Genomic DNA, 20241 nt, shown 5'->3' on the forward strand with positions numbered 1-20241 from the left:
AATGAATATACCTTTAGCATTTTACAAATGCCCAGTACCAAGTGAATGCTGACACTTTCTCAGGCCTTTATTGGGTAGAATTCTATATTGCCTAAAATACATAAGAATTGAACAAGTGACTTGCCTAATATTTCTATAAGATCAATATTAAACTTGTTCTTCATGTATATATTTGTGTATTATGACAGGGACTGAATGTTAGCTCTGTATCAGGCTTTTTGTTGTAGAAATGTGAGCTAATTCTTTCTATTAATATTCTATTAATATTCCTAACAATTTCTGAACATATGGAAGAAGTTTCAGTTTTTAAATTACAAATTTAATTTCCTTAATAGTTATAGGGCCATTCAACTAATCTATTTAATATTGAGTGATTCGTGTATTTTGTATTTTTTAACTAACTGGTCCACTTCATCCAGGCTTTTAAACTTAAATGTGAAGAAATGTTCTTAGTACTCTCTTATTCTTTTGAAGCCTGCAAAGCTCATTGTAATATTCCTGTTTTATTCTGGATATTGGTAATTTGTATCTTCTTTTTTTTTTGTCAATTTTGCCAACGTTTTGTCACTTTATATATCTTTTTTTAAAAAACAGCTCTTTGTTTCATTAATTTTCCTTATTGGTTTTATGCCTTCAATATAATTGGTTTCTGTTTTTACTGTTATTTCTTTCCTTCTTGCTTTGCATTTATATTGTTCTTCTTTTCCTAAGTTATTGAGATGGGAGCTTAACCATTAATTTAAGACTTTTATTCTTTCTATTTCTTAAATTTTAAATTTTAAATCTTGTGGGTACAAAGTAGATGTATATATTTATGTGTTACATGAGATATTTTAATACAGGCACACAATGCATGATAGTCACATCAGGGTAAATGGGGTGTCCATCCCCTCAAACATTTATCCTTTGTGTTTTAACAACAATTCAGTTATGCTCTTTCAGTTACTAAAATTTTTTTCAGTAGTTTTCAGTCTTTTAATTATTTTAAATGTAGGATTTTTTTTTTTTTTCTGTAGTCACCCTGCTATGCTAGCAAATATTAGGTCTTGTTCATTCTTTCTAACTATATTTTTGTACTTCTTAACCATCCTGACTTTACCCCTTCTCTCCCCCAACTACCCTTCCCAGCCTCTGGTAACCATTCCTCTACTCTTTATCTCCATGAGCACAATTGTTTTGATTTTTAGCGCCCACAGAAAAGTGACAACCTGTGATATTGGTCTTTCTGTGCCTGGCTTATTTTGTTTAACGTAATAACCTCCACTTCCATCCATATCGTTGCAAATGACAAGATCTCATTCTTTTTTTAGCAGCTGAATAGTATTCCATTGTGTATGTGCACCACATTTTCTTTATCCGTTTGTCTGCCGACAGACACTTAGGTTGCTTCCAAATCTTGGCTATTGTAAATAGTGATGCAATACAGATGAGAGTGTAGATATCTCTTTGATATACTGACTTTCTTTATTCTGGGTATAGACCTAGGAGTGGGATTGCTGTATCTTATGGTAGCTCTATTTTTAGTTTTTTCAGGACCTTCCAAATTGTTTTCTGTAGTGGTTGTGGTAATTCACGTTCCCACCCACAGTGTGCGAGGGTTCCCTTTCTCTACATCCTTGCCAGCATTAGTTATTGCCTGTCTTTAATATAAAAGCCAGTTGAACTGGGGTAAGATGATATCTCATTGTAGTTTTGATTTGTATTTCTCTAACGATCAATGATTTTGTGGACCTTTTCATATATCATTTTGCCATTTGTATGTCTTCTTTTCAGAAATGTCTATACAGATCTTTGGTCCATTGTAAAAATCAGATTATTAGATTTTTTCCTATACAGTTGTTTGAACTCCTTGTATATTCTGGTTATTAATTCCTTGTCTGATGAGTAGTTTGCCAGTATTTTCTTCTATTCTGTGTGTTGTCTTTTTGCTTTTTTATTGTTTTCTTTGCTGTGCAGAGGCTTTTTAACTTGATGTAATCCCATTTGCCCATCTTTCCTTTATTGCCTGTATCTGTGGGGTATTACTCAAAAAGTGTTTGCCAATTCCAGTGTTCTGGAGAGTTTCCCCAATGTTTTCTTTTAGCATTTTCATAGTTTGAGGTCTTAGATTGAAGTTTTTTATCCACTTTGATTTGATTTTTGTATTTGGTGAAAGACAGGGTTTTTTAGTTTCTTTCTTCTACATATGGATATCCGGTTTTCCCAGCACCGTTTATTGAATATATTATCTTTTTCCTAGTGTATGCTCTTGGAAACTTTGTTTAAAAATGAGTACTCTGTAGATGTATGGATTTATTTCTCGGTTATCTATTCTGTTCCACTGGTCTGTTTGTCTGTTTTTATGCCAGTACTATGCTGTTTTGTTTACTATAGCTCTGCAGTATAATTTGAAGTCAGGTAGTGTGATTCCTCTAGTTTTATTCTTTTTGCTTAGAAAAGCTTTGGTTATTCTGCATCTTTTGTGTTTCCATATAAATCTTAGAACTATTGTTTCTATTTCTGTGAAGAATATCCTTGGTATTTCAATAGAGATTGCATTGTCTTTAGATTGCTTTGGGTAGTATAGACATTTTAACAATATTGATTATTCCAATCCATGAACATAGAATATCTTTCAAATTTTTGTGCCCTCTCCAATTTCTTACATATATGTTTTATAATCTCTGTTAGAGAGATCTTTCATTTCCTTGGTTAAGTTAATCCCTAGGTATTTAATTTTATTTGTAGCTCTTGTAAATGGGATTACCTTCTTGATTTTCTTTTTTTTCAGATTGCTGTTGGCATATAAAAATGCTACTAATTTTTGTACATTGATTTTGTGACCGGAAACTTTATTGGATTTATCAGTTCTAATAGTATTTTGGTGGTGTCTTTAGATTTTTTTCAAACGTAAGATCATATCATCTGCAAAGGATAATTTGACTTACTTCTTTTCAGTTTGAATGTCCTTTATTTCTTCCTCTTGTGTTTTTGTTCCAACTAGGACTTTTAGTATTGTTTTAAATTACAGTAGTGATAATAGACATCCTTGTCATATTCCAGATTTCAGAGGAAAGTCTTTCAGTTTTTCCTCATTCAGTATGATATTAGCTGTGGGTCTGTTATATATGGCTTTTCTTTTTAAATGTATGCACTTAATGCTGTACATTTTTTTCTCAGCATTGCTTTATCTGTCTACAAGTTTTGATATGTAGTATTTTAATTTTTATTCAGGTTAATGAATTTTTAAATTTTCCCTTAGATTTCCTTTTTGACTCATGGCTTATTTAGAAGTATATTGTTTATCTGTATGTCTATCTATCTGTCCATCCATTATCTATCTATCTTTTTCTATAATTGATCACAGTCTGCTGATACCATCACTTTACCAGTTTCAGTAATGTATAGAAACATTACCTCCATTTTGTTCCTTGGGTATTTTCCGGTTACCTTCTGTTATTGATTTCTGTTGTATTCCATTGTGGCTGGAGAATACATTCTGTATAATCTCAATTCTTCTCAATTTGTTTTATGGCCCAGGATGTGATCTATTTTGGTATGTGTTCTATGGAAACTGAAAAATAATGCGTATTATGCTTCAGTTGGGTGGAGTGTTCTGTAAAGGTCAATTAGATTCTGTCATTTGATTGTGTTTTTGAATCTACTATACTTTGATAATTTTCTGTCAGATTGTATCAATTGTTGAGAGAGAGGTGTTAAATTATTCAACTATATTTTTACAATTATTTCTTTTCAATTTTATTAGCTTTGGCTTCACATAATTTGTGGTACTGTTGTCCATATACTTTGGGATTGCTATGTCTTCTTGCTGTATTGAACTTTTCATCATATAATATCCCTCTGTGTCTACGATAATTTGCTTTGCTCTAAAGTTTACTTTATCTACTTTATCCAATATTGATATAGTCACATAAGCCTTTTTTTTGCTTAGTTTGTAGATATTTTTTATTCTTTTAATATTTATATCTGAAGTGAGTTTCTTGTAAACAGCATATACATGAGTTATGTTTTTAACCCACTCTGCCAATCTCTTTGAATTGATGTATTTAATGTAATTTGCATTTATTTATTTACTTATTTATTTAGAGACAAAGTTTCACTCTTGTTGCCCAGGCTGGAGTGCAACAGCCTGAACTTGAGTCATTGCAATCTCACCTTCCCAGGTTCAAGTGATTCTCTTGCCTCAGCCTCCCGAGTAGCTGGGATTACAGGTGACTGCCACCACGCCTGGCTAATTTTGTATTTTTAGTAGAGACGAGGTTTCACTACGTTAGCCAGGCTGGTCTCAAACTCTTGATCTCAGGCTATATACCCACCTTGGCCTCCCAAAGTGGTGCAATTGCAGATGTGAGCCACCACAGCTGGCCTATAATTTACATTTTGTAATCATTTATATTGCAGTGCTTATTACTGGAATTTTTTTTCTGTTTTTTATATCAGTTTTTCAAGTTTATCCTTGCTTCTTGCTTTTCTATAGTTACTTAAATACTTTTAAGAATTCTATTTTGATGTATAGTATTTTTGAGTGTTTATATAGCTTTATTTTGTTGTTGTTGTTGTTATTGTTGTTGTTTTGAGACAGGGTCTCGCCTTGTCACCCAGGCTGGAGTGCAATGGCGTGATCTTGGCTCACTGCAACCTCTGCCTCTTGGGTTCAAACGATTCTCCTGCCTCAGCCTCCTGAGTAGCTGGGATTACAGGCACCCACCACCACACCCTGCTAATTTTTCTATTTTTAATAGAGACGGGGTTTTATCATGTTGTCCAGGCTGGTCTGGAACTCCTGACCTCATGATCTGCCCACCTCATCCTCCCAAAATGCTGGGATTACAGGTGTGAGCCATCACGCCTGGCCTATGTAGCTTTTTAAGTGGTTACTCTAGGTATATTATATTATAAACGTTTCTTCCACATATATTGAGACCTATATCAGAGAGCTTTATAATTTTTGCTTCTACTATATAGCATAACTTTAGAGAACTCCAGAGTGAAGTGTCAGTCTATTGTATTTATCCTTATTTTGCCTACTGTGTTCTTTTTTCTTTCTTAAAAAAAGAAAATTTTTTTGAGATGGAGTCTCACTCTGTTGCCCAGGCTGGAGGGCAGTGGTGTGATTTTGACTCACTATAACTTCTGCCTCCCAGGTTCAAGTGATTCTCCTCGCTCAGCCTCCATAGTGGCTGGGACTACAGGCATGCACCCCCACACCTGGCTAATTTTTGTATTTTTAGTAGAGATGAGATCTCACCATGTTGGCTAGGCTGGTCTCAAGCTCCTGACCTCGGGATCCATCTACCTCAGCCTCCCAAAGTGCTGGGATTACAGGCGTGAGCCACTGTGCCCGGCCTCTTTCTTGATGTTCTAATCATTTAGAACATCTAATCTTGATGTTCTAATCAAGATTGATTGTTTAATCATTTTCTTTCTGTTTAGAGAACTTTCTTTAGCTATTCTTTTTTTTTTTGAGATGGAGTCTTGCTCTGCCGCCCAGGCTGGAGTGTGGTGGCCAGGTCTCAGCTCACTGCAAGCTCTGCCTCCTGGGTTTACACCATTCTCCTGCCTCAGCCTCCCAAGTAGCTGGGACTACAGGCGCCGCCACGTCGCCCGGCTAGTTTTTTGTATTTTTTTAGTAGAGACGGGGTTTCACCGTGTTAGCCAGGATGGTCTCGATCTCCTGACCTCGTGATCCGCCCATCTCGGCCTCCCAAAGTGCTGGGATTACAGGCTTGAGCCACTGCGCCTGGCCTCTTTAGCTATTCTTTTGACATGGCTGTTGCTGACAAATTCTCAGTTTTTCTACATCAGAATATTCAGAATGTCCTGAGTTCCCCTTCACTTTTGAAGTGTATTTTCCTTAAATATATGATGTGGTTTAACAATTATTTTATTTCACTTGACAAATATTGTTACATTTCCTTCTGATTTCCAAAGTTTCTGATAAGATATATACTGTCATTCAAATTCTCCCCCATGGGTAAGATGTCATCCTTGTCACCCTGATTTCAGTATTTTTCTCTGTTTTATGCTTTCAGAAGCTTTACTGTGATGGCTTTTGGCATGTATTTTTGTGTGTTTATTTTGTTTGCAATTCACTTAGCTTCTTGAATCTGTAGATTTATGTGTTTTAACAAATTGGGCATGAGGTCATTATTTCTTTGAACTTTTTCAGACGCGCCCTCTTTTTCCTTTTCTTTCAGAACTCTAATGACGTGAATGTTAAATCTTTTGTTATAGCCATACAGGTCCTTCAGGTTCTGATCTTTTTAGAAAAATACACATTATATATTTTGTCTATTATTCAGATTAGGTAATTTCTGTTGTTTTGTGTTTAAGTTTACTGGTTTTTTCTTCTGTACACACTATTATTTCATTGATTCCATTTATTCTATTTTTTATTTCAGTTATTATATTTTTTAGTTCTAGAATTTCCACTTGGTTCTTCTTTATATCTTCTATTTGTTTGCTTAATATTTATATTTTTCACTATTTAAGCATGTTTTTAACTTCTGCTTGAACCATTTTTTAATGATGATCCACTCTAAAAGCTTTGTCAGATAATTGAACCTCTCTGTAATCTTGGTGTTTGCATCTATTGACTATGTTTTTCTTTTATTCAGCTTGAAATCTTCCTGGTTTTTGGTGTGATAAATGATTTTTGTTTAAAACCTGGGCATATTTGGCAGTTATATTATGAGTCTTTAGTATTATTTAAAGCTTCTGTTTTAGCTGGTATTTTAGCTTGCACCACTGCAACAAAGACACTATAAAAATCTATTTCTCATAGTTCTGAAGGCTCTGGCACATTTGGTGTCTGGTGAAGGCCCATCTCCTGGCTCATAGATGGCCATCTTCTTGCTGGGTCCTTACTTGGCAGTTGAAGAAGAAAGCCCTTTCAGTACTTTTATAAGGACACTAATTCCATTCATGAGGAATCTACCCTCATGGTTTCATCTAGCCCTAATTACCTCTCAAAGACCCATCTCGTAATATCATTACGTTAGAGGTTAAGGTTTCAACATATGAATTTTTGGGGAGACATGAGCATTTATAACATCTGGATTCCTTTTACACTGCTCTAGCCACCTCATAACTTCCAGGTAGAGATAGAAGTCCGGATTTCCATGTGGCCGCGATTGACAGTCGAAGAGGGGAAGTTTCTCATTACTGCTGGACAGTGGTGAAAGTTCTGAATCTCTACCAAGCCTCCTCCGTACTTCCCTAAAATATTTTTATTATTTAAGAGTGATGATAAAATTTGGGGGGGATATCCCCTAGATTCCATTATAGTTGTGGGCCAGAGATGATTTGATGAGGCAGGGGAAAGAGATGGTAAACAATGCTTCCTGTTTCTTCAATGCATTGGTTAAAGTACTTTTACCTTAATCATGCTGGGCTAGGTGGCCTGAGAGCAAGCTGACAGAGACTAGTGGATGAAGAGGGAGAAACTGATAAGAGAGGACAAAGACATGATGATGATTAATTAATGGACTAAATTCCTGTGTATATTTCCATAGGGTGGAGGCATGATTTATGTATTGTGTGGCAGCATGCATAAGGCAAAGAAAAGGAATTACTAAGATGAGGTTCAACTTCTAGACTCAAGGATTTAGGCTTCTTTGGAGGGGAACTACTATTTTATAGTTTTATTATCCTTTTATTTTCAGTAATATCAGTAAGTCAGGTTTCTATAGGCTTACCTTACAGACAAACATCCCTTGGCTCAATGAGTTTAAATGACTTGTCTAAAATCACCCAATTCATTAATAGCACCATGAAAGCAGGTAATACATTTTTTTAGTGGATGAGTGAGTCACCCCAAATTTCTAATATCTTGACTTTCAGAAGTCTGACAGATGTCATAGTTCCATCCAGAGAATGTGGAGGATTTCTTTTCTGCCAAAGTTGCAGAGCATCTTCCACATTTCATAATGAAAACTTTGACAAATACAATGGTCTTCAGTTAGAAGACTTTGACAAATACAATGGCCTAATGCAAAATTATTTTGTAGTGCTCTCTCCTCTTCTGTAGACATTTACACTTATAAGGTCTTCAAGATTTAGAAATATGACAAATATTTTCTAAGTTAGTATTAATGTGAAACCAGTGAATTTCAGCAGTAACCAAATATCCAAATATAGACAATTGCAGAGGGTCAGACCAGGGTAAAATGCATCACCATCCCTGGACCCATTCCCAGGGGAAGCAGTTTCTCTGTAGTAAATTTTACAAGTTGAAAGGGCTGACATATTATGGTCTTGAAAGATCATATATTATACAATCTATTAGATGAATACTCTTCATTTCACCATTACCTGTACTTTTGTGGAACATCTGAAGTAAGCAATTTCCATGAAGTCTTCCTGTTAGTGGCACACTCTGCTTCTGAAGACCCAGTGGTTATAAGCATGGAGCCCAGGATAAAGGAAGCACGAGGTAGTGTTTTGACTTACTAATCTCCAGGGATCCTTACCTCAATTTCCACCTTGTCCACATTCTCTCTTGGTCATTGTCATGGCCAAAGTCTCCTTAAATCTGGAACTCCACATCCCACTTTCCATCCTTTACTTTTAGTTTTATCTCCTCTCTCTCTTGCCCTCTACCTATCCTTTAAACCTCCAAGCTCTGGGATCTTCTATTGTTTTGTAGTTATCACCCTGCTTCACATTCCTTGCTATCCAGCTTAGCTCAATAGAGTTATTGTGACCCACCATTTCACTAATGTTTTCATAAATAGCCTTTCATTGCTCCCTTGTCTTTATTGTAAAGCCCTACCCTGTACCAATTGAACCTCTCAGTGTCTCATTTCAATATCTAGACAGCTGAATTCTGATAGGGAAATCATGTCATATGGTTTGGCTCTGCATCACCATCCAAATCTAATTTTGTATTGTAATCCCCATGTGTCGAGGGAGGGACCTGTAATCCCTATGTGTGGAGTGAGGGAGGTGATTGGATCATGGGGACAGTTTCTCCCGTGCTGTTCTTGTGATACTGAGTGAGTTCTCATGAGATCTTATGGCTTTATATGTGTTTGGAAGTTCCTCCTTCATTCTTCTCTCTCCTGCCACATTGTGAAGAAGATGCCTGCTTCCCCTTCTGCCATGGTTGTAAGTTTCTGAGGCATCCCCAGCCATGTGGAACTGAGTCAGTTAAACCTTTTTCTTTTACCCAGTCTCAGGTACTCTTTATAGCAGTGTGAAAATGGATGAATAGACTGAGCTACCATGGATATTTGGTATCATTTCACATTTGGGGTCTCATCTGGCCTTGGGGCCGTAGGCCAATTCTTCTGCTTTTCTCCATGGTTAGTACCATCTTTCATTCCTTTAGCAGCTATTTAAAATTTTCACTTCTTTGTTCAAACCTCAGACTTACCACCACTGTTATTATTATCAGCAGCTGATTGCACACTCAACTGAAAAAAAATAAAGGCCAAAGGTGAGATTTTCAGTAGTTTAATTTTCTGACAGTCATATATCCATCTCTTTGTGTATATCTATATTCTCTTCTCATCTTTCCTATCTCAGTCCATGTGATGTAACTCCTTCAGATTCAAGTATTCCCATGAAAATATACGCCAGATCTTATGCCCTCCTACTTCCTTAGAAATCTCATACTTTGTGTCAAATACCACTTTTTTTGGTTCGTATTTTATGACTCTCTTTTCCTTCCAAATAGCAAGGTGCACATATTAAAAAATTAGCAAGCCAACAGACAACCCCAAAATTTACCTTCTCAAGACTACTTATGTTCTTATTTTCCTTTCTTAGCCACTTTCTTGACAAATTGGGCCACACTTAAGGTCATCTTCTTTTTCCTTTTTAACTTTCTGTCTGTAGATTTACCAACTATAATTTGGCTTCTATTTCTACCATATCACTGAACCACTCTTTATAAGAACATGTGATGTTAGTATTGATCCCCAAACATTTGATTCTTTTTTGTCTTTAACTTTCTGTATCATGTGGAAATATATTTGCTTACTTAATTAATTAAATTAATTAACTTATGAATAGGTAATAAATTCACATAGTTAAATGCTCAAAAGTGCTACAAGGGAAGACAGTGAAAAATTCTTTTTACCATCCTTGTCCTCATTTGTTTTTCATTCCTGGAGATATCCCAGTTCTATCCGTTTCATCAGTAGTTTTTATATGCATGAGCAAACACACATACTTATAAATATATGCACCTATGTGCATATACAGTTTCACATATATCTTCCTGGCTTCTTAAAAACAGAAGTTAACATTCATTAACTTACCACTATACACTTGATGAAAGATTATATACATCAGTAATTTTAATAGATATTTAAGAAACATTTCAAGGACATTGTCCAGTTTATAATGTGACCAACCAGCAATTTAGGAGTACCTATTGCTTCTCACTGCTGCTAATACGGTGTTAGCAAAATTTTTAATTTTGCTCATTTGACAGGCAAACATTTCATCTCAGGGTACTTTTAATTTTCCTTTATTTTATGAGACAGATGAAACTTTTTTTTCGTATGTTTAACTGCCATTTGTATTTTTTTCTGTTAAATATATGTATCTTTTTTGTATGTGTCTATGAGGTTGTTAATATTTTCCCCATTAGTTTGCAGAAGATCTTCAGGGAAATTAGATCCTCCTCTGTTACATGAATTCCCAAGCAGTACTTTTTCCTGACAGCAACAAATCCTTCCTTGGATCCTTCCTTTTCCTCATCATCTGAAGCCCATTCTCTTTTAAATTTCCTGTTCCAATATCGGTCTCTTTTTCCAAGAACCCCTTGTGGGCTCCTTCACCTTTGCATATTGGCATCTCACAGGTCTTCATTTATAACTCTTTCTTCTTATTCCATATATATATATATATATATATATATATATATATATAAATGGTCATATTAATCATATACTTTTATGTGGCTTCAATACTAGTTTATATGCTGACATATTTGAATCAAGTTCTCTAGGCAGACCTCCTTGCTAAACTTCAGAATTACATCATCAACTTCCTACTAGATAGCTGGTTATCTTCATGAGATATTTTCTAGACATCTAAAACCCAACTGGTTCATGAGCGAACTCCTCATCCTCAGCTCCCTTGTCTCTTCCAATACTCCAATAACTAAGCCACAAACCTGCTAACCTCTTGTATATCAAATCAATGTGAATATCATTAATATTAACCAGTTACTTGAATTAGAAATCTGAGTCTTCTCAGATGTCTCCTTCCCTTCATTCCCTAGATTATAAGTTTTCAGGTCTTCCTGATTTAGATGTGAAATCTATCTTATTAATTCCTCCTCTCTACTTCCTTTCCTTAAAGTCCTCATCACTTTTTACTCGAATTAGTAACAACTTGGCTGCTCACCTCCCTTCCCAGCCCCTTGATTCATCTTCTACAAAGGGGTTGCTGGGATGAGCTTCCTCAAATCTGCTTCATCACTTTCTTGCTAAAGACTTTATCATGGCTTTCCATGTATTTTAAAGTGAAAATTCTTATTGTAGCTCATAGAGTTCTCACGGCAAGTGGAAAAATAACCCCCAAAGAGATCTACACTGAACCCTTGGAACCTCTGAATGTTATATGGCAGAAAAAGCTATGAGAGTGTGATTAAGTTAGGATCTTGAGATGGAGAGAGGATCTTAGATTATACAGGTGGGCCCTAAATGCAATAACAAGTGTCCATATAATAGGGAGTCAGAGGGAGATTTGACTGTAGAAAAAGAGAAGGCAATGTGATGACAAAAAGCAGGGATCGGAGTGATGGTGCCAAGGAACACCAGCATCCTTAGAAGCCGGCAGAAACAAGCAGTGGACTCTATCCTGGATCCTCCAGGAGAAACCAGCTCTACTCACACCTTGACTTTAGCCCTGTGAGACTCATTTTGGACTTCTGGTTTCCAGAACTGTTAGAGAGTGAGTTTTTATATTTTTAAGACTCTAAGTTTGAGGTAATTTGTTATAGCAGCAATAGGAAACTAGTACAGTCCTTTTTGCTCTTAGCTTTTGGTCCTTTCTTCCATAAATCAGTCCAACCACAGTGAATTTCTGTTGTATTCATGAACACGTAACACTCTTTTAAGCCTTCATTCTTTTTTTTTTTTTTTTTTTTAAGAGATGGAGTCTCATTTGGTTGCTCAGGCTGGTCTCGAATTCCTGGCTTCAAGTGACCCTCCCTCTCTGCCTCCCAAAGTGCTGGGATTACAGGTGTGAGCCAACATCCCCAGCCTTAAGTCTTCATTCTTTTATGCATAAATCACTCCTATTGAAGGCTTTCTCTATTTTTATCTAAGTAAATATCACTTCATTTTAAATTCTAAACCCAATCTGACTTCAATTCCCCAAATCCATGTTCCCAGTGAGGCAGTATACTGTAGTTACTGACTTACCTCTCCATTGTACTGTAATTACTATTTCCATTGCACAGTAATTACTGAGTTACCTCTCCGTCTCCTTTGTTGGCCTCAGAGCTCCTCAAGAGTGGGTGGTGCGTCCTTTCTGGCCTTGCAACCTCTTTACCCGGTGCAGTGCTTGGCACATATCTATTAGTTAATGTTTATTCAGTACGAAAATAAAACAGAATTGACCTGGGCATATTCTACTGCTTTTTAAAATATCTATTGTAATCCTCCCATTTGCCCATATAGACAACCTGGGCATAAAAAAAAGTCACCTTCAGCATGAGCACACTCACTCTTTGCTTCCCATCTTTGCAAGTGGCTGTTCTATCATGAGATTTGGTTAAAACAGGGACAGTCCATAGTCTGAAGTGTTGATGACCTACTAAGGAGTTGAATGTGCATTATTGTGTTATGAGTGGAGTTAGGAAAGTATTGAGCCAGGAGACTCAAGTTCTAGTTTTGAGTTTGCCACAGACCTACTGAGTTACTTACTTGTATGAAAATGGTGTCTTTGGTTCTGTGTAGCCTATTATTTAAATCCTGAGGTAGAATAGAATTTCATCAAGATTTAAGATTTAATTTATATTTATTCCATTTATTTAGCCATCCTAGATATCTGGATGAAATAAAATACTTACGTATTTTCCCCAATGACTTTAATATGGATGGCATAGTTTAGCAGATATTATACTAGTTTCTTTCATTTCCCATAAAGCTTCATGTTCTAACTCCCCTGACTTTCATAATTTTCAGAAGTTCTTTTCCTTTATACTCCTGGGAAATTTGGAGGAAAAACTGCTTTCCTTGTTTACTTTTTTTGCGTTGCTCTCTCCCTTTTTCCTTTCTGATTGCTGTTTGTCCTCCCTTCCCACAGACCTCCAAGGGAGAACTCATGTTCTCAAATTGCCTTTAATGTTCTTATATTCTGTATGCTGAGAATATTGTGGTATATTATTAGTGTTTTATTTATTTTAAATTTCTGTAGTCGTATTGTGGTACGTAGCCTCTAAGATTGTCCCCCAATTATTTGTGCCATTTGTTTTTCATGCCTTGTATAGTCCTCTCCCCTTGAGTGTGAACAAAAGAAATTTGATGTCACTTCTTTTTTTTTTTAAATTTTACTTTAAGTTCTGAGATATATGCGCAGAACGTGCAGGTTTGTTACATAGGTATACATGTGCCATGGTGGTTTGCTGCACCTATCAACACATCATCTAGGTTTTAATTCTCGCATGTATTAGGTATTTGTCCTAATGCTATCCCTCCCCTTTCCCCTGACCTCCTGACAGGCCCTGGTATATGATGTTTCCCTCCCTGTGTCCATGTATTTTTGTTGTTCAACTCCCACTTATGAGTGAGAACATGTGGTGTTTGGTTTTCTGTTCCTGTGTTAGTTTGCTGAGAATGATGGCTTCCAGCTTCAACCGCGTCCCTGCAAAAGACGTGAATTCATTCTTTTTTATGACTGCATTGTATTCCATGGTATATGTGTACCACATTTTCTTTATCCAGTCTATCATTGATGGACATTTGGGTTGGTTCCAAGTCTTTGCTATTGTAAATAGTGCTGCAATAAACATACATGTGCATGTGTCTTTATAGTGGAATGATTTGTAATCTTTTGGGTATATACCCAGTAATGGGATTGGTGGGTCAAATGGTATTTCTGGTTCTAGATCCTTGAGGAATTGCCACACTCTCTTCCACACTGGTTGAACTAATTCACACTCCCACCAACAGTGTAAAAGCATTCCTATTTCTCCACATCCTCTCCAGCATCTGTTGTTTCCTGACTTTTAATAATCTCCATTCTAACTTTTGTGAGATGGTATCTCATTGTGTGTCACTTCTAAGATTAGGTTACGGGAAGACTGTGGTTCCCATCTTGCTTGACCCCCTCTTTATCTTGCTCACAGGCTCCTCCTGCAGGAAGCCAGGTGTCATGGTGTGAGCTGCCCTAAGGAGAGGTCCACATGATTAGGAACTGATGTTGTTGCTAACAGCCATGAGAATGAGCTTGGAAGTGGAGCCTCCTCCAGTCAATCCTTGAGATGACTGAAGCCTTGGCGTGACTTTTGATCCACAGAAATTGAGACAATAACTGTTGTTTTAAGCCACTAAGACTTCAAATAATTTGTTATGCAGCAATGGATAACTAAGACATATATTTTGATGCTTATAATGGGTACAGTAATAGGAGTTTCTTGTTAAAACCGTTACCTAATCCAGTCTACTGTGTATGTTCATTCTTTCTGAGTCAGTGTTCTACATGAGGCAGAAACAGTCCTCAGTGGGAGATGGAAGACTCAAGATCTAGATATTGTCCTGGCAAACAAGGTAGTCTTTGTTTCCTCAATGGAAATTAGATTGTCAAAACTGGCTGTACATTGGAGTCATCTGGGAAACTTTAAATATTGTTGAATACTAGGTTCCACCCATAGAAATTCGGATTTAATTGACTTGGGCATTGGCATTTAAAAAAATCTGTGTAGGTGATTCTAATATGCAGCAAAGATTGAGAACCACTGCTCTAATACAGTTGTTCTCAAAGTATGTTCCCCCAGCCAGTAGCATCAGGATCACCTTATGAACTCATTATAAATGCAAAATCTCCTGCCCGTTTTCAGATCCATTGGTTCAGAAACTCTGAGGTGGGGCTCAGCAACTTGTGTTTAAAACGGTTTCTAAGTGATTCTGATGTATTCTGAAGTTCGAGGTTCACCTCTTAGCCTAGATGATTACTCAGGATTCTTCCATTTCAAAAGTATTTATCTGTTTTCCTGCTCTGGGAACCCCACATCAGTCTCTCTCACTCGGATCCCATTCACTCAAAGTGTGTGGCCTATCAGATTTCTAGTTGTGTGTTGCTGTTGCCCTAAACTTGAAGATCCAAGTGCCCTGAAAGCTGAGGATTTTCCTGATGTAATAGTTGCTATCAATCTGTTAACTGGTGATTCAACATGGTTAATGTTGCAGGGCTGAAGTTTCCAGGAAACCTAGATTGGTATGAACCAGGTAAGAAGTGTTTTATTTCTATTAAGGGTACTTTTCCGCAGCTATACCATTCTGACACCACCGAAGACTCATGTGTGCTTTGAGGAGCCCAGAATCTTCTGAGAGAAAAATAAATAATATAAAATAAAATGAAATAAAATTTGAAAGACAGAGGAAATGAAAATAGAGGTAGATGCTGGGACCAAAGAATTTGTCAGTTTGATATAAACTTATCAGATTCTTCCCAGTTTCCCTGCTTGTTCAGAGTTGATACTTGGTTCATTAGTATAGGAAAGATAAGAAAAAAATAGTCCAGGAAGGGACATCTATACCGGCTGTGATAGGAGAAGGGACGGTTCTGGTGATGATAGGGCCAGATTTTGATGAATCACCAGGTTGGTTAACTGTTTAGTCAGTTTTCACCAGTTTAGTCAATCCCTTCACTTTGACCAACTATATGAATTCACCTATTACATATTAGATCTCAAGAAGAAATCTGCACTTTGATGGTTACTGGGTTTTTGTTGTTGTTGTTTGTTTGTTTTTTGAGATGGAGTCTCGTTCTGTCACCCAGGCTGGAGTGCAGTGGCATGACCTCGGCTCACTGTAACTTCCGCCTACTGGGTTCAAATAATTCATCTGCCTCAGCTTCCCGAGTAGCTGGGATTACAGACATAGGCCACCACATCTGGCTAATTTTTGTAATTTTAGTAGAGATGGAGTTTTGCCATGTTGGCCAGGCTGGTCTTGAACTCCTGACCTCAGGTGATCCACCCACCTTGGCCTCCCAAAGTGCTGGGATTATAGTCATGAGCCACTGAACCTGGCTGATGTTACTGTTTTGCAAGTAGTTTTTCATAAGTAGTAAAAGCAAATGATATTTAAGTTCCTTGAACTCAAGTGTGGGTTAAGTTGACATTTACAGAGAAGGGCTCTGACACACACACACGCACACACACGCACATATCATCTATAAACATTATATCAAAATTGAATGCAGCATTTTTCAGGAGTCTAAGTATTCTGGTGCCATCCTTTTGTATGTACATTTTATCTTGTATGTATATTTTTCTAACATATACATACATGCATTTTTATCTCTCTTATTATGTTTATATTCATTATTTGGCCCTTAACAGATATGTAGCCAAGGTTAGCACAATAGAAATCATAGCCTTTGTTATATAGCATAAACAACTTGATTGGCACTTGGCAGTAACTCAAAAACTTCACTTATATCGCTTCTAATGCTTATAGACCTTTCCAAAGTAATTCTTATTCCCATTTTATAGATAACATGAACTGAGGATCGGAGAGACAAAGGGACCATCTTAAGGTATTACTGCAGATATTGGGACAGATATTAGATTGGAAGATAGATTTCTTAGATTCCAAAGCTGGGATCCAGTTCTACACGCTCATCATACATCATGCTGACAAAAACAAAACAAAACAAAACAAAACAAAACCACACACAGAGAAGTTAAGTGATCTTACATCTTGCAACACTTCTGACACTTTCCCTGTTCCCCTTTCTACTGCCCTAGTTTCACATTCACTCCCTCTTATCAGGGATAGTGTTATAGTTATTTACCCATTTCCGCATCTCCAGGCACTTGGTCTTCTAGTCTGCTTTCTTCTGAGATGTTGCTACAGCAACAGTCAATGCCAGAAGACAGTGGAGTAGAGTCAATAAAGTTCTAAGGAGAAGAACTTGAGCCAAGAAGTTTACAATCTGCCAATTTGCTTTCTAAGTAATAAGGCAAAAGGGAGATATCTCTGGCATTTGGAAACTTTTGGAATACAGCATCAATGAGTACTTAAAAAAATTCATTCAAGTGTTTGTTTCTTGATGAAAACCCAACCAAACTAAAGGCCCTAGGAGGAAAGAAGCCACTGTAAAAAGCCTGGCTCTTGTACTTTTCTTATTTGCTAGAAAGTTTTAAGATCACTGGACCACCCTGTATAAATATTCCCCACTCAAATACTCTTCTCTCTTCCTTCTTCACCTGCTTTATTTTTATTGATAGCATCCATCATTGCCTGACATTTTATGTGTGCATGTATGTGTATAGACAGAATATTATTTTTTATTGCTTGTCTCTCACCATAAGTTCCATGAGAGCAGGGACTCTGTTTCATTTGCTCTGTTTTATTCACCACTGTATACTCAACGTGTTAAATAGCACCTGGCACATAATGGATGTTCAATAGATATTGATTGTATACATTTAAAAATACAATTTAAATGGTATATAGTTATAATTATCATTTAGAGTAAAACGCAAATTCTCTAAACACTGACAAATTAAAAATAGTAATATAGCTAATAAATGTGGGAGGAAGGGAAAGGAGAGGTGAGAAACTGAGTAATTATGCTAATCCTCTCTGAAACCAAGGGTACAACAAAATGTTGAATGTTGGACTTTAAATTACTTCTTACAATATACTTTGTAATCTTTTATTTCTTGAACTTTAGAGGTATCTGTCACAAATTAACAAATCTTTCAGGTAAGAAACGTTCCATTTAGCAGTTTATTTCAATTTTTCCTTAGTTTCTTTTTTACCGTATTACATTTAAATGAACTTAAATATAATATTTTTATTGGAAATAACACTTATAACCCCATTGTTGTCTTTAATACCTTCTATCAATGTATTTGTATGTCTGTGAACTATCCTTTCTGTTTCTATGTATAATAGAATGGTAACTGAATTGATCTTCACCAAAGGCTGGCAATGCTTATTTGTAGGTGATGTGATGCTGGGTGATTTTTTTTTTAAAAAACTAACTTCTTTATATGTAGGTCAGTATGACTTGTATTTTTAATACTTAGCACATAATTTCTTTGAAAAGAAAAGCTAAAGGCACTATTTTAAGAAAACATGATTATTTTATCTGTTTCACAATATTTCCCAGGCAGAGAGATAGGAACAGTACTGTGTCAGTTGCTATGGACGCCTGGTGTCCCGAGAGGATGGCAGTCTCATGATGTGAACACGTGGTGCTTTTTTACATTTTCTTCCATGAGGTAAAAACATAATCATGCTGTGATATACCAATCCATGTTCGTAACAATGGTCTTAAATGATCAAGGAAAACAAACAGTGTTTATTTTTTGGCAAATGAGTGTGCAAAGCATTTATCACCTATATCTCCTCTGTCAGCTCCATGATGTGCAAGCATCATTTCAAATGGCTGCAAACTGCTGCTCAGAGACATCCGTACCTCAGGGTCCCCCAGCTATGAAGTGGCAAAGCCAGGCCAAAGCCCATATTTTCTTACTCCAAACATTATGTTCTTTTCTTATACCCTGTTTTAGTATGTGGGAAAGTTTATGGTATGTTTTACAATTTTTCATAAAAACAAAAAATATTGCTAAGAGAAAACATGACATTTCAGTTGTCTGAACACCACATTTATGCTGAAGACCTCATTCCTGGTGTAAATGGAGCATTATTATTATTGCCAACATGGTGCTTCCTGGTTATCTCTTCATTAATTTCACACAGTCCTACGAGGAAGGTGTCTGACTGGTCCCATATTACAGACAAAGAAGCTAAGGGTTAGAGAACTCAAGGTCAGGAAGAGGACATACCAGAGAGCTTGGATTCAAACCCAGGCAATCTGACTCTGGTACACATATCTCGATCGCTATATTTTCCTACCTCCAGCCAAGAAAGGAGGAACGCATTATTCAAGTCACACCTGTGACTGCAGGTTGCAGATTAAAACCTCAATGAATTACCTCATTCCTCTTACTCTATGGCTTTTTTTTTCAACCCATTCTGTTGCCTGGGTTTGGAAACACATTCCCAAAGCTGGCCGTTAGTCTGCTTTTGGTTACAGTTCAGAATCGTTTGATTTTCTGTCCTAGGACCAGTGTTTCCTACCTCTAATAATTTGTCATAGACTTCCTCATCACTTGAATTGCAATGATTGAAACTGGACCAAACCCGAGGCCTCTGCATGGTTTCACACTGGAGAAATATGTGCTGCATCAACAGATGTCCTTACTGGGGCTGGTTCCCACTGCCTCCCAGAATCAGAGAGCCTTATTTGGAATGTACTGATTTGCAGTGCTTCCTGGCCTCTAGGCACAGATTAAATGCAATTGCACAATTTATTACTGTATAAACTATTATTTACCTGGAGCGTTCCAAACAATAAACTCTAAATTTAATTCCCCAAAGGTCAAAAACAATTTTTCTTGTCCTTGCAAAATGCTTAATCACCCTGTAGAGAATGGAACGCATACAGAGGAGGAGTAAGTGAACAAGGAAAGTAACTGGTCAATCTGAAGTGTGAATTGATTAAATTTCTGATTTTTAAAAAGCCCATAAAAAGTCTGCAATAGGGAAACATCATATTGGACAAAAATAATTGTGTTTATTTATTATAATATAATTACTTGTTTTACTATTAAGTTTAGATCATCTATTTTAACATGGGTCTATGGAGTAGATGAGGAAACTGAGGCCCAATTAGATGAAATGGCATGAAGGAAGCTTCGGTCATACTGAGAAGCTCCACATCCACTTGCCTTATCGTTAGAGGAAGCTCTGTGTCTCCTGGAATGAGAGAGGGATTAAGGAGAAGAGTATCCACTTTCGGAGGCCGAGGCGGGCGGATCTTGAGGTCAGGAGACCAAGACCATCCTGGCTCACATGGTGAAATCCCGTCTGTACTAAAAATTACAAAAAATTAGCCAGGCGTGGTGGTGGGCGCCGTAGTCCCAGGTACTAGGGAGGCCGAGGCAGGAGAATGGCGTGAACCCGGGAGGGGGAGCTTGTAGTGAGCCAAGATTGGGCCACCACACTCCAGCCTGGGCGACAGTGCGAGACTCTGTCT

Source organism: Colobus angolensis, unplaced genomic scaffold (genome assembly GCF_000951035.1).
Source record: "Colobus angolensis palliatus isolate OR3802 unplaced genomic scaffold, Cang.pa_1.0 Scaffold17, whole genome shotgun sequence".
In the NCBI taxonomy this organism is placed as follows: Eukaryota; Metazoa; Chordata; class Mammalia; order Primates; family Cercopithecidae; genus Colobus; species Colobus angolensis.